The sequence below is a fragment of the Excalfactoria chinensis genome, chromosome 3 (assembly GCF_039878825.1).
Source record: "Excalfactoria chinensis isolate bCotChi1 chromosome 3, bCotChi1.hap2, whole genome shotgun sequence".
NCBI classification, from domain to species: Eukaryota; Metazoa; Chordata; class Aves; order Galliformes; family Phasianidae; genus Excalfactoria; species Excalfactoria chinensis.
Window position 1 is genome coordinate 40,910,043 of NC_092827.1, and position 14,029 is coordinate 40,924,071.

The 14,029-nt window shown below is 41.1% G+C and overlaps 1 protein-coding gene across 2 annotated transcripts in view; it reads left to right on the top strand.

Moving 5' to 3' along the window:
- Positions 1 to 14,029, top strand: part of SOBP (sine oculis binding protein homolog) — a 107,736-nt gene that overhangs the window by 23,925 nt on the left and 69,782 nt on the right. The gene's annotated exons all lie outside the window — the stretch shown is intronic.

Consider the following 14,029-nt stretch of genomic DNA (forward strand, 5'->3'; position numbering starts at 1 on the left):
TATGTGCTAAATGCCATTTACAGGAAAATAATGTAGGAATGCTCCAGCATTTGTAGTTGTTTTAAAAGTAACCGTGGCCTTTTGGGACCTACTAGTGCAAAAGGAGTCTTTGGATAGTCTTTATGGTCTTACAAATATTTATTATTCAAAAAATCCTTCAAATTTTGGCTTTCTAAGTGATACTGTTTTCCCTCATGCTACAAAACATTCAAAGCCTGCCAAGTCGCAACAAAATTCAGTTCTCCGAGTCTAGTATTCTAAATATGTGGGAATAACACATAAGTGCATGCAGATCCTAGAATCAAGATGCACAGTTACAGCAAATTACCCTCCTTTAGAAATTTGGGTCACATCATCCTGTTGAAACAACAACAACAAAAAAGTGCCTGAAGAATTAGGTTGCAAAAATCAGTAGAGTGGAATTTCAGTGGCAGTCTTGGAGAATCAAGCTCATAGTGTCCACTGGAGCAGACAGGCAAGTTAAAGTCACATGGAGCCTTCTGCCATGAGTGGTTCTTACATCCTTCTTTCTACATGTGTAGAAGAGGGAAATACATGCTCTTAGGATGCTCCTCATTTCAGAATGAGCTCGCACACATATACGTGCATGCATATGCAGTTCAGTGTCTCTTAAAGTGTGTGAGACACTGTGATGTAACAGGATCTAGATCTCACTCAGATGATGTGCCCATGACTCTGAGTCATAAATTGGCATGAGTTATATACGTAGGTTGCTCTGAAAGTAATGCCTCCCATTTATTTCCATGGAAACTACAACAGATTCGAAGAGTATGATAACACTATTTAATAGAGGAAATTCTCAGCTATGAAATACTCTTTTTCAGCATAGTCACCACCATTAAGTATGTGTTTTCCCCAGCCGTGAACAAGAACCTGCATGCCACGCTCATAAAAATCTGCATGGCTGTCTGGAATATGCCTTATCTTTCATGTTGCTGTTGCCACCGCTGAAACGTGCCACCACCTCACTGTGCTCACATCCGCTGCTTGATCTCCATCAGTGTTCAGCAAGCATCAATGAATGTCAATGGGTGCAATTTTTTTCTGCATGGAGGAATTCAGTGACGTGCCTTTGCTTTATACACACTTCTACGTCAGATGCTATTGTGTCAGACTGCCCCTCTGCTGCCATCTGTCACACGACAACAACATGGAATATTGGTGGGAAAGTTCACCACTACTGCTATACGACTAACAGTCCACCTGTGACATTCTGGGCCAACGTAATACAATAGGAGCTATTACTTTCAGAGCAGCCCTCATAGATTTTAAGAGTGAAAGGACTGCAAGTGATCCTAGGTAGATGGTCCTATGTGTACTGCTGTGATGAGCACCAGACAACTCGGGAAACCTTGAGAAAGTACAACCAGTTGATGGTCTGTTGTCTCTAATCTCATAGCCTAGATCCCAAAATAGAAGGTTTAGGTCCCCTACTAAAATGAATACATATTAATATAAAGAATAGGTGTAGTTAAACCTGTTACTAAACCTTTAGTAGTAGGAATCAGTAGTAATAGTTTATGGCCATGATTTCAGTCACTCAGGCATCATACTGGAAAAGTTCCCCATTACCTAAATTAGAATGCATTACCATTGTTTTCTGCTGGATGCCTTTTTGTCCTTGTATTTTGATGAGGGACAACTAAGAGCATCTTATTCCCCCTGATTCCCTTTCCTATACCTCTATTAACTTCTGGAAGCTAAGCGGTTCTAGATATTTTCAGCGTCTTTTATCCAGAAATGCAGAGCATTCATTACTTTTGTATATACAAATAATAACAAGATTACATAGAATTGATGATATTGGTTGCTGTATTGTCTCTGCTTCAAAGAAAGCTAGTGAATCAAATTTTCTCTGTCTCTTGCTCTTGTGATATTAACTATACAGAACCTGACCTAGCAAGGGAAATCCATAGCTACCCACTGTGTGTGTATTGATGCCATTAAATAATCAAGGGACAGAATATTTGGGAAATGCTGCCATTAAATTAAAGCAGGAATGGGAGAATTCAGCAGACTCTCATGCTTCTTATTCTGCACTTGACCTGTTAGTAAAAGAGCAGAGTGCTGAGGAACAAGACTGAAAGAACAAGGTTGCAATCGTTTCAGATTTAACCGTTGACCTTTAATCTGTTATTGCTAGTCCAACAGCATACCTGTCTCCTCCAGGAGCCTAATGCTTATTTATGTGTTTGAGAAGTTACACCGCTCCACACTTTCTCATTTTTCAAACAGAGGAGTGAAGTAGTCACGTTTCACCTGCCTTATGTGTGTTTTAAACAGCAGACCTCTGCAACAATATGGGGTTGTGTTACGTTAAATATGTACAGCTGCTGCATTTCAGGGAGCTGATAGAACTTTGTGGTCACTTGGTTTAAGGCTTGAATTTCCTAATGGAGCATGCTGAGCTGTGCTCCCTCTCTCTCCCAGATGGGAAGTGCTGTGATAAGCACGCACTTACAATGATAGGACTGTTTAAACAGTACAGAATAAATCATTGCTCATGTCTCAAAATGCCACTAAGTAACTCTGCCAATCGCGTATCCCTGACTGCCAATTACTGTGTTCAGAATTAGGGTTTTTGTAATCACCCTATTGACAGGCAGGAACAATGCACACCAATGTAGGATTGTCTTGAAGCAGCCCCAGAGAGGAGCACGGTTACCCCCAAAGCCTCAGGCTGGGTAGACAGTGGCTGCACCCAGCCTGTCCTTCCTTCCCCAGCCCTCTCACACCACAGGTGTAGCAGCAATGCACTGGGCTAAGCAAGCATCAGACTGGCCCTGGAGATGTGCATTCATCCCCCCGTGCCTTGTCATGGAAGAGCTGTGCCACTCATGCCCCAGGCCTGTAAGAGAAAGGTTTGTGTGACTGGAAGTTGCTTTTCTCATAAGAAATACAAATTCTGTCCAGGGTATCCTGCAGTCATGACCATTTAAAATTATCTGTATTAGCAACCATGCCTTGCAAAAATAGAAACATATATATATATATTTTGCAATTATAATGGGTCTCCCCACAGACTGCAATTTTATTTAAATTACTAGAAATAAATGAAGAAAAAAATGATTTTTTCACTCCTTTAGGCAGAGAGTGAAGTGTTTAGACTACACCTAATGTAGAAAAACCTTCAACTACCACCAGCACTACTAAACAAAAATAACCAAAATCTGAATTATTGTTCCTGTTTGGTCCAGTTTGGATCGTCAAATATAGATAATGAACTAGCACACAAACCTGTTGTGCATAATAATACCAACTAAAAGCAAATAATTCAGGAAAGGGAACGTTTCATACTAATGTTTGTAATTGAGTAGATTTAAGATTAGGAGTCATTTTGATGCTCTCTTCCTAAGATATATAATTTTATAGACCAAGTAATATAAAGTTAAGTACCAAAGAGGCACATAAGGGCAAAAAGCGTTAGACCACCAAGTTTCAGAATATTAACTTTAAGGGGAACTATTGGATTCATAATTGGATCCAGTGAGTTTGAAGCCTGAAAAGATTAATTTTGAAATTAAGTTTATTGAATCAATGAGTCAGAAAACAAATTTATTATGACCAAATGGCCAAACCTAGCACGAGGACTGAATTCGTAGAGGTTATAGGCTCTGTTCACAGACACATTATAGCATAACTTAACTTGATTTGACTAAGACCTTGGATAGGAAGTGATTGCAAGGTTGTCAGCCAGTGTTTTATTCTTGGCCTTGTCCCTGGTATGCACTGCCTTACCATCAGGAAAAAAAGATGATAGATGTTTGTGCATATTGTGCAGCCAAATTTCACTTGTAGGAATAAACAGAAAGGTGTAAATCAAAAAGCAAAAGCAAACTACTGTTTAGTGGCACGAAAATGTAAATGGAGGGGCTGTTTCCCCTGTATAGGATGGAGATCTATGGCACCTGCTGTGGTTGGCTTTGCACAGGGGGAAGCTACCTCCTCCTGACACAGCTTGGATGCAGGCTTGGCCAGGTGTCCCTTGGTGCAGGCCATCCGCAAAGTCAGCATCTGGCTTTGCTCTCCTAAGCAGCAAGCTGTATCCTCACCTCAGAGGTGGGGATAAAATCCCAAGGAGGGTATGTTTTCTGCTCTTCTGGCCCACCTGTGCAGCAGGGATGAGGGTGAGCGATCAAGTGGGAGCTCATACACGTTTATTTAGTCCTCTGTTCTGTTACAGCAGATGATTGCTAACTCTTTCAAATCATATTTCAAGACAATAATCTGTGTACAGCATCATAAAGCCTTAGTACTCTTGCTTGAACTGTTTCTTCAGCTAATTAATATATATTATACAATGTGATTACTATGAGCTTGTATATACAAACATATCCTGAATACTGGGAGTAAACAGAAGCTGTCATTCCCCAGAATTATTACTGAGGATTGTCATAGAAAGTTCTCTTGATTTCAAGCTTAATTATGCAGCCTAACAGCGCATAAGAAATATTTAACAATCTCTCTGTTAAGTCAATGAGTAATGGCAAAAAATGTTTCTTTTGTCTCTTTCTCAGGCACCTGTGAAATTTAATTTGTAAAATGATCATCATTCATGAAAATTTGGAAAATTGCTTCACATATCTCGATACAAATAGTGCCCCTGCCAAAAAAAAATAGAAAAGGCTTAGCTGTTATGTCTTCCTTTCCCATAATAAGCTTTGAAACACATGGGGCTCTGACTAGAAAACCTATTTCTCCTAGAGATTTAACTTGCATTAATTAGGTGTTCAGAAAGGTCAGTGCTGAGCAGGTGTTCTGCTTGGTTTGCATGCAAGTGTCTGTGTTTGGCTTCACAGAGTGGTAGAGAAGTGAGGTTTAATGAACAGTTTGCAGAGTCACTCATTCTGGTGCGGGTTTACATTGGATGTGTGCATGCATCCTTGTGTCTGCTTAGGTCTGTGTGTACGTATGCAGGTGCAAATATGCATATTTGCCACAGAAGCCAATTAATAAGGTTTCTTGCTAAAGCTTGAAGGTGGAAGGGGAAAAGATGACAAACATTTCCATAGCTGTGATTGCTATGTTAAGATATAAATGAATGGTGATGAATGAATGCAGATGAGACGCTGAGTTGGCAGAGGAAAGAGTCTGAGTGTGGGGCACAGTTGCAAACTTCTTTGAGGAATTATTGGAGAAGGAGAGGGAAAGAAAGCATTATCCCTCATTGGATGTTGTTAAATTATGTGGGCAGAAGGTAAAAGACCATAGGCTGTGTCCAGTAATCTGGAGCAGACACAGATATAAAGCAAATCTTGAGCTGTAAAAGAGATGGCCAGCTTTAGAGGGAAGAATAGATGTCATTGTTGAGCTGTTATCAGCTGGCCTTTTTGCTTACTGCATACTGAGGCCAGAATTCTCATAAAACCCTTTGCTTAAACCAGAGGGAAGATTTTTTATATTTAGAAGAGGAAATTGAAATTCCAAGCTAATCTGCAGAGGCCAGTGGTGAGAATACCTCACTGCTCATCTGCACCAAAGCAGAACATATTAACGTTGCTAGCAATGAAATGCATCAGCACCTGACTGATGCCACCAAAGACTTAATGAAGGGATCTGGCGAACCAGCATGCTTGTCAGTTTGCAAACTCAGTGGACATTTTACTGTCCATCTGCTGCCATTTAATACTATAAATTTGAATCAAATTCCCATTGTCTGAATTACTAGCAGGTATCCAATCCAATTAAAAGGCGTGTTCACTTTAATTTTAACCACCATGTCACATTACATCGGTCGTGTCTCATTCTGGCTACTTTGGCTTTATCAAGATGAATGTGCTAATTAGGACCTGAGAATCTGCTGTCTCTTGGACAGCAGGCATTTGGTTCAAATGAATCGACCGGCTTACACGAGGTGTCCTCGCATCAATTCTGGACAGCTTCAGCAGTGGCATCTCTCCTTGGTGCCAGAAGTAGGTTTTGTTTATGTGCAGACATTACAACACAATGCCACTAATCACATTAAGACTTGACTAGAAATACTTTTAAGGCACACAGTTCAGACCAATGACTTGGATTTAAGTAGAGAAATGTTATGATACATCAATACTGAAGATGTGTAAGAGGTTTCTCTCTACTGGATACATCCTCTGAGTGACTGAAGAAGGATTGCTGGAGCTATTTTTCTGAACAAAATAAATAATAATAATAATAATAATATTTTAACTGAAGTATTAAATCACGTAAATGATTTTTTGGAGGGGAGAAGGAGGTGCTAGGGGAAAAACAGGCATTTTACTTCGTTAAAAAGTTTGGCAAGATGTGCTTCAGGGTGTGTGTCTGGAACATTGTTGCATCACCAAGAGATTTTTGATTAAAGAGTTTTAGATGTGTAACAATGATGCATTCAGAAAATGAGCAGATACAATACACTGGGGTGCTTGCTTTACCTCTGAACCTCTTTGGCTCCTGTGTATGCAATCTAGACAATCACTCAATAAAATACTGCTCTTCCCTGCACTCCAGTTCACATTGCATTGTCTGAGCCCAAGCTGTCTTGGCCTCATGTGAATTTATGCACTTTCCAGCTTTTCCAGCTTTGTTTCCACGTGATCCATATAAAAAGAGCATCAAAAACAGTGCTTACTCTAATGAAAACTTAGGGTAGATATCCAAAGTGAATCTAATTTGTGCAGATTACATTTGATGCCACTTTTCTCTTTCCTGACGAATACATCAATCATTAGCACTAATAAGAACTGGGTAAATAATGAAATGCATATTAAGTAATGTGTTTGTTCAAAAATATCATGACATTTGAATAAATTATTGGCTTAACGCATCTGTTCACTTCCCAGTCAGCTCATTAACTTAGGGAAATATTGAAAAAGTAGCTTGCATATATTTTTGCTCTATCTATATTTTTATTTTAAAAGCAAAATTAAGCAAATATGGCTTTCAGAAATATGTTTGGATTAGGAAGACTGTTGTGAATGACACCCCATGTTCACACTCCTGAGATTGATAGCATATTACAATGTCACATAGGGAGCTAGGAGATATCATTTAGTGGTTTTTCTGTAGGTATGGTAAGGGGAGGACGGTTGGACTAGATGATCTTGTAGGTCCTTTCCAACCTTGTGACGCTATGATTCTATAGTTTTAGGTAGCAAATGACAGAAAATTTGTCATTTCTGGTCCTAAAGTTTCTCAGGAGCGCATCTTGCTGTCACAGTACTCCCCAGCTTGAGCTGGTGGCTGAGTAATTTGTGCAGGTGAGATGGCAATCCAGTGGAGTTGTAAGGCTTTTTGTCAACCGATGGCCTATATTTACTTCCTTGCTGTTCTGGAGCAGTGACTTCCCTCTCCTTTGTGCATAGAAATCCTGGGTCAAATTCAGGGATGAAATTGTTTCAGACAGATGAAACGAATAAATCACGTTGTGTCTTTTGTCCCCTTCTGGGTAGGAAAGATTCACCCCTTTAGCTTTGTTTGCAAACACTTGCTGGTTTATGAGAAGATGGAAGAAACCCTTACACACATTAACCTTGAATCCGGCCTCATGAATCTCCACAGGGCTAGAGGAGGACAAATGGTTATAACTTATAAGCTGCCAGATGAACGGGAAAATCTGCTGGTGGAAATTGTTAGTTAAAGTCAGCTTCTCACTATATATCAAGTAGTACTTGATATACAAAGTGTTAAATTTGCTGGAGGAGCTGGGTGGGTAGTTTTTATAGGGCAAAAGTCTGAAAATGTCAAATATCTTTCCTCTAGAAAATTATTTCTGCAATAGTAGAAGACTGTTTGCTGGCCAGCTAAGTTCAATTACAGAGTGCTCTCTGTCAAAAACCCAAGCATTTATAACTCACCCATTTGAATTTAAATTGGGCTGAAAGTAAACATATGCTGCAAATTGTCAGCCTGGATGCAGTTTTGTAGCTGAAGTAAATGTACTCATCTGTTTAATAATTTTTAGAAACAGTCATAAAGTGTCTCATGGTTTTGGGGGTGGGAGGGTTTTGTGCCTGTGCTAGGATTCACATGGTTTTGGCTTATTTCACCTCCTGCCTGAGGAGCAATGGCTGGCCTAGCCTTGGCTGCACATAGGGCACCTGGGTGGGGGGGTGCTGGTGGTGGCCAGGCCTTCCTGCTGGCCCAGCCTTCTGCCTGCCTGTGCGGCCTGAGAGGGAGGCATGGCTCCGTTGCCAGCCATTTGTCCCAAGAGCAGAGCAGAGAGACTCTTTGCTGGGCTTTGCGTGGAGGAGGATCATAAGTGCAGCGTACCTGCCCAGTGAAGCTACGCTGGGAAGCATGTGAGACGATCAGCGGCCTTAGTTACCCCCATTAGCAGTGGCCAAATGCTGCTCAGTATCTTACAAACCCTTCCCTTCTCTGAAATCCAGACTGTCAAATCGAATTGGAAACCCACAGTGTTGTAAGCCAAACAAAAACTCTGTCTCCATTAATCTCATTATTTTCAATTTAGCTTCCAGGCTTTCACAGTTATGCTGCACAACGCCACCAAATCGGGTGGCTGAGAGCTCCTGGAACTACATAACACAAAACCACAGTGTGGTTTTGTGGGGGAGGGTACCTCAGAGACCACCCAACCCAATTCCTCTGTCACGGGCAGGGACGTCTCTCACCAGGTCAGGTTGCTCAAAGCCCCATACAATCTGGCCTTGAACTCTTCCAGTGATAAGTCTAATGATCTGCGTCTTAGAGGATTACACGAGAGTTTCAAAAAGAAGAGTGACACATAGATCTTTGTGAGGTAATGGACTTGAATCTTTTCATCATTTGGTAGCAAGGATCAGTTTTAATTGGCTGTTGTCAGATGGGTGAGTGTTGTGCCTGCATTTGTCTCCATTTGTCAATATCAGTGCCTTGATAAGGCACTTAACTCATTGGGTTTTGTCTAATACATAGGCCTGAAAACAACATGTGACCGCGCTCCTAATTTCAGTGCCTCTGTATGGTAGCTTATTCTAATGGAAGGGAGAATAAGGAGCTCTGAAGAAGGCTCTGAAATAATGAGGAAAAGGGCTAAGCAAGAGAAAGTTTAAAAAAAGGAAAAAAGAAGCATTGAATCACTCTGGAGGCTATTTAAGAACACCATATTAGATGCACAGATGGTACATATACCTCTGAGCAAGGAGAAAGTAGAAAGGGGAGAGTAAATCTGGCATAGTTACATGAAGAAGTGCATAAGCTTAAAGGGACACTGTCAGCTTAAAAATCACACTTTTATTGGAAAATTTGTTACCTACTACTGTTGCAAAAAACACCTATGATTACTGTAGCTGGGAGATGAGACAAATAACTCATTCTATTTTATGGTGCTCTTTCTTTGGGCCTGATCCAAATCCCATTGGCGTCAGTGGACCCCCCCACTGATTTTCCCGAGCTTTGGATCAGGCCTTATGCATGTTTGACTGTACATTGTGTACAGGCTGTTTCATTATTTTGCACGTGGTCTGCTTTCACATTGTTTCTGTGGTTTTTCACACAGCAAGAGTGGAAAAAAATGTGTTGTTTTTTTTTCCTTCCAATTTGGAAGTGTGGTTATTAAACTATGGAAATGCCAGTGGGGTCCCAGTCGCACTTGTACCAGAAATACCAAATGTGTGGCTTTTAAAGGGTGACTTTGAAGCTCCTCCTTCAAAATATCTGTGAACATGATCGGATCAGTTGCAACAAAATGCCTCTGAGATGTAGTGCACATTGAAAATAAAAGAAGAGGGAAGTTATTGGAAGGGCATGTACGCGGTGCTGCAGAAGGTGTAGAAAAAGCATCTATAGAAAAAAAAAAAAAAAAAAAAAAAGAAAAAAGCCCCCTCATAAGTCCCCATCTCTCAATAGGCTACCCAGCAGTGATTCTGCCCCCTTCTGAAATAGTGGAACAGCAGAAAAGCTCAATTAATTTTCTGTGTCCACCTTTACCACAGAGGATGATGAAGAAATTCCTGTTCCAAGGACATTTTTCATAGGAAATCAGAGTGTGGCCTTATAACAGAGATTGAAGTCTCTTAGGAGGAAGTTATGGAGCAACTTCAGCAACTCGAGTGCAGTAAATCACCAGGACCAGATGGTACTCATCTGAGTGCTCCTAAAGAAATAAAAGTGTGAAGCAGCAGAGATATTGACAAGGATCTGCAATGTATCATTAAAACCAGCAACTGTTCCTGAAAATTTGGAAGTCATTTGTATGGTGTTCAAAATAAAATTAGAAAAAGAGAGAGATAGAGAAGCTGACAGAGATAAGGAGATTATTTGCTTCTTTGGCATCAGAAGTGAAGCTGAGAGTTCCTTAATTTTTATTTCATTGGTCTAGTGGCAGAACAAGGTAACTTCCAGTTAGACATGCCCTGGCGGGTTGTAACACCAAAAAGAACATTGCCTATTGTAAACAGACAAAGATACTTAGGTGAACATAGCTTATTTGGACTCCAGATCACATTTGCTATATAAAAGGTTGTTTATTTCTGATGTGTTATTTGATGTCGATGAGTATTTTGATACAAACAGTGAATGCGTTTTGTCACAGAAGCATGCATCGCTCTACATTTCTGTATGAGGATGGACTTTTAAATATGAGGCTGATCACATCCCACAGGACCTGAGTGTAGTGCCAATGCAAAAGTTACTTTATACTGCTGAGGAATGCTTTATATGCATGACAAGTTTACAATCCATCTTGCTACATAAAAACTAATTGTAGAAAAAAGTTGAATTTTTCAACAGAAAGCAGACACTTTAACACACAAAGCCCACTTCACCCAATCCCCATTTTCCGCAGTTAAGCCATGTGGGCAACAAGGAGTAACAGAGGAGTACAGAGGTTTTGCCAAACAAACATAGCTAGTATGTACACACATGTACGGAAATTAGGCAAGGGAGGGAAATTAGAAGTTCTAATGGATTTAGAATTTAGTGAAGCACTTGAAATAGCATCTCGTGAAATCTTACCTTCGGGTTAATTCAAATTACATTGGATGTCAACACTGTCAAGTGTCCTGAAAGTGGGCTCAAGGAATAAAGCAAAAGGTGGTGATAAAAAGCAGCATATCGAGTTGTAGATAGAGAAGGACTGGAAGGACGTGTATAACGTTGGTCTTGTTTCATGTTTCATTGGTGATTTCCAGGAGAGAACAGGCAGCGTGTTCACAAACTCTGCAGATGATACTAAGCTAGGAGGAGTTGCAGATAACAAAACAAATAAAATCTCTGGAGGAATTAGAAATAATGAAAAAAGGCAACTAAATTACTTTCACTTTGACAAAAGCAAGTTCATATATCTAGGGAAAGAAAAGGCAAACAACCCTGAAACAGCTATCTTAGTGGAATGAGCAAAGCTGGACCACAGGCTGAAGCTGAGGCTAATTACAGGTAATAAATCAGACCACGGTGCTGTAGCAGTAGTGAAGCAGCCATGAATGGGGTCTGTAGCATTAAGGCTGCTGAGAAGGCTGCCATGTGGCTGGGATGTACAGACTGAGCAAGGAGCAGAGGGGCTTAGATGCAACATGGATGGGTAAAGCTAAAAATATACAGTCCAAGGTGGATACCTGGTTAGGCCAGGTAACAAGAACAGAAACTGAACCTTTGTTGATCAGAGATACTGTGTGCCTAGACAAGTCTCATATGCACCCTGTAACCACAGAAATTATTGGATATTTTTCACACCTTCCTTCAGATATTGGCTGCTCTCAGGTGCAGTTTGCCAGACCAAGTGGACTAGTGGTCTGAGCAGCATGGTGAGATCCTGTCCTCCCAGCAGAATGGTTGCACTGGGGGCAGAGCGAGCCTGGGGGACTCGGTGACACAGTCCAAATCTAAACTCAGGTGTCCCATTTGGTCAGCCAACACATAGCTGGTGTGAGCAGACATCTCTTTGTTAATACTGGTGGAGCTGTGTGCGTTGGCTGTGATTTTGGGCCCCTACTGGAATTGTGATAGCTCCACTTACTCTTTATGTGATCTGGAGAAGCAGTGGATTCGCTGTAGTGTCTGGGAAAAAAAATTCAGTATTATCGCTAAAATGAAAATATTTTGTCTCATTTGCCATCATCTTCTAATCTCTCATTAAAATTCATAATGCCGTTATCTGTCACCACATTATTCTTCTGAAATATTTCACAAATTCCAGTAGTTCCTCATACTGTTGGTACAATATAGAAAGTATAGAAGGCTTTGTAAACAGGTTAAAGCAGTGTGTGAGATTGGATTTAAGGAAACAAAAAAAAAAAGAAGTCACATAGAAACTGACTTTAATTCACTGTATGTGGACATTTCAGCTTAAATTGCAATGCTGAGGTGCCTTTGTTATGCCAGACTTTTCCAGAGAGCAGAACTGGAGATATTAGAGCACACTGTGTCCTTTGTGAGATGATTTGCTCCAGCCAGTTGGTCATAGCGGTGTACCAAAATGAGTTTTTCTTTCTTCAGCCTTGAACTTAGGTTGGAATATCTTGCAGAACGCAGTATGTGGTAAGGCACGGATTGCCATAGTCAAAACAAAGGAGGTCCCCTGTTCATGCTGATATCAGGGGCAATGCTTCCCTTGATGCCAGTGAGATGATAATTGAATATAAAGATGCAAGACAATGGCAACATTTTAACAGGAAAAGTGAGGCATTAGGTATTTGTCCATGTATGTCACAAACTGCTGTTTGCTGATAAAGCTGTGTAAGGTACTTTAGACTTAAACTAATTTATATTAAATAAAGCCCGTGTGTGCTGCACTTACTCAGGCTGGCTAGCCCTTCATTCTCCCCAAGGCAGTGGGGGTAATGCACATTTTTTCTCCTTCACCATTCTGCTTTATCCTTTCACTTTATTCAGTTAAACCATCTTAGCCTTCAGAATACAGACTCCAAACTTCTACCCTCTGTCTGGCTGTGTCTTATTGTATTTTCTAGCCTGCTTCTGCCTTTTTACTGGCAAGGCTGGGATTCACTGTTCCATGTTGTGTTCTGCATTTGCAGCATGTCTTGTATTGCCTTATGGATGTTTTTATAGTTTTTTGTTGTTGTTGTTGTTGAAAGGTACCATGGAGATTCTCGGTTGTTTTTTTTCTCCGTGCCCTTAACAGGGCTTAACTTACCACCCCATTAAACAGTCATTTTGTATGTGCGATTGTGATTACTGGAATGTAGGTTGCTATTATTAATCATCTTTCCACGCATACTGTTACATTAATCATGTGAGGAGATGAGAGTGTAAGTTTGGATCCAGCAGAATGACAGCTTCTTATTCATAGCGGCACAAAATCCTACTCACGGAGCAAGGAATGACTCTCAGAGTCAGTTGCCCATTTGCCAGTTTTGAGCCCTGTTCTGTGCCATTCTGCAGTGCTGTGGACATTGAGGTTTCATGAATAAAACACGAGGTGCAGGAGCTGTCGGAAAAAGCAGTTTGGCACATTGTTTTTGCCAGGGTTCACTAATGGGCTTACCCTCACACCCAGGCACCAGCAAGAAGGCAGTCCTGCTCTGCAGAGCCTCCCTCTGTGCACTCAGGAGTGGCTGTGGTTGCGCACACTGGGCTGGGTGGCTGCTCCCCTTTGTTCCCACATGTCATGTGCTCTGCCATCGTCCTGCAGGAAATGTGCTGTCGTGCACAAGAGGAAGGAGCCTATCGCCTTTTCTGCACATAAGTACGTCCTCTAGGGAAGTGTGCTTGCAGAGGAGCAAGCAGGACAGTACAGCTGGAAACAGTCTGCTTGGAGATAATCAGAGCCCCAGCAGGAGCACCCTCTGAGCGCAGCTGCACAATTCCCTTTGCTCTCTAGAAGGCACTGCACCCTACGTGCAGTTTCCAAGCTACATTTAACACAATTGCCCATCAGCACTTAGGAAGCAGTTACCACAGAAACCCAGCGGAGACCAATTAGTCACATGATTAAATTAATTAAAATAACCCAGGGTATCTGCCATCTTACTTCTTTCTGCTACGAGTAGTGCATGACCTAGACAGAGCTGTAATTGGATGGCATTATTGTGCCTTTTAATCCCAGAATCATCTTCACGCTGTACGAGAGGTGGTCTTTGATTTTTTCCTTTTC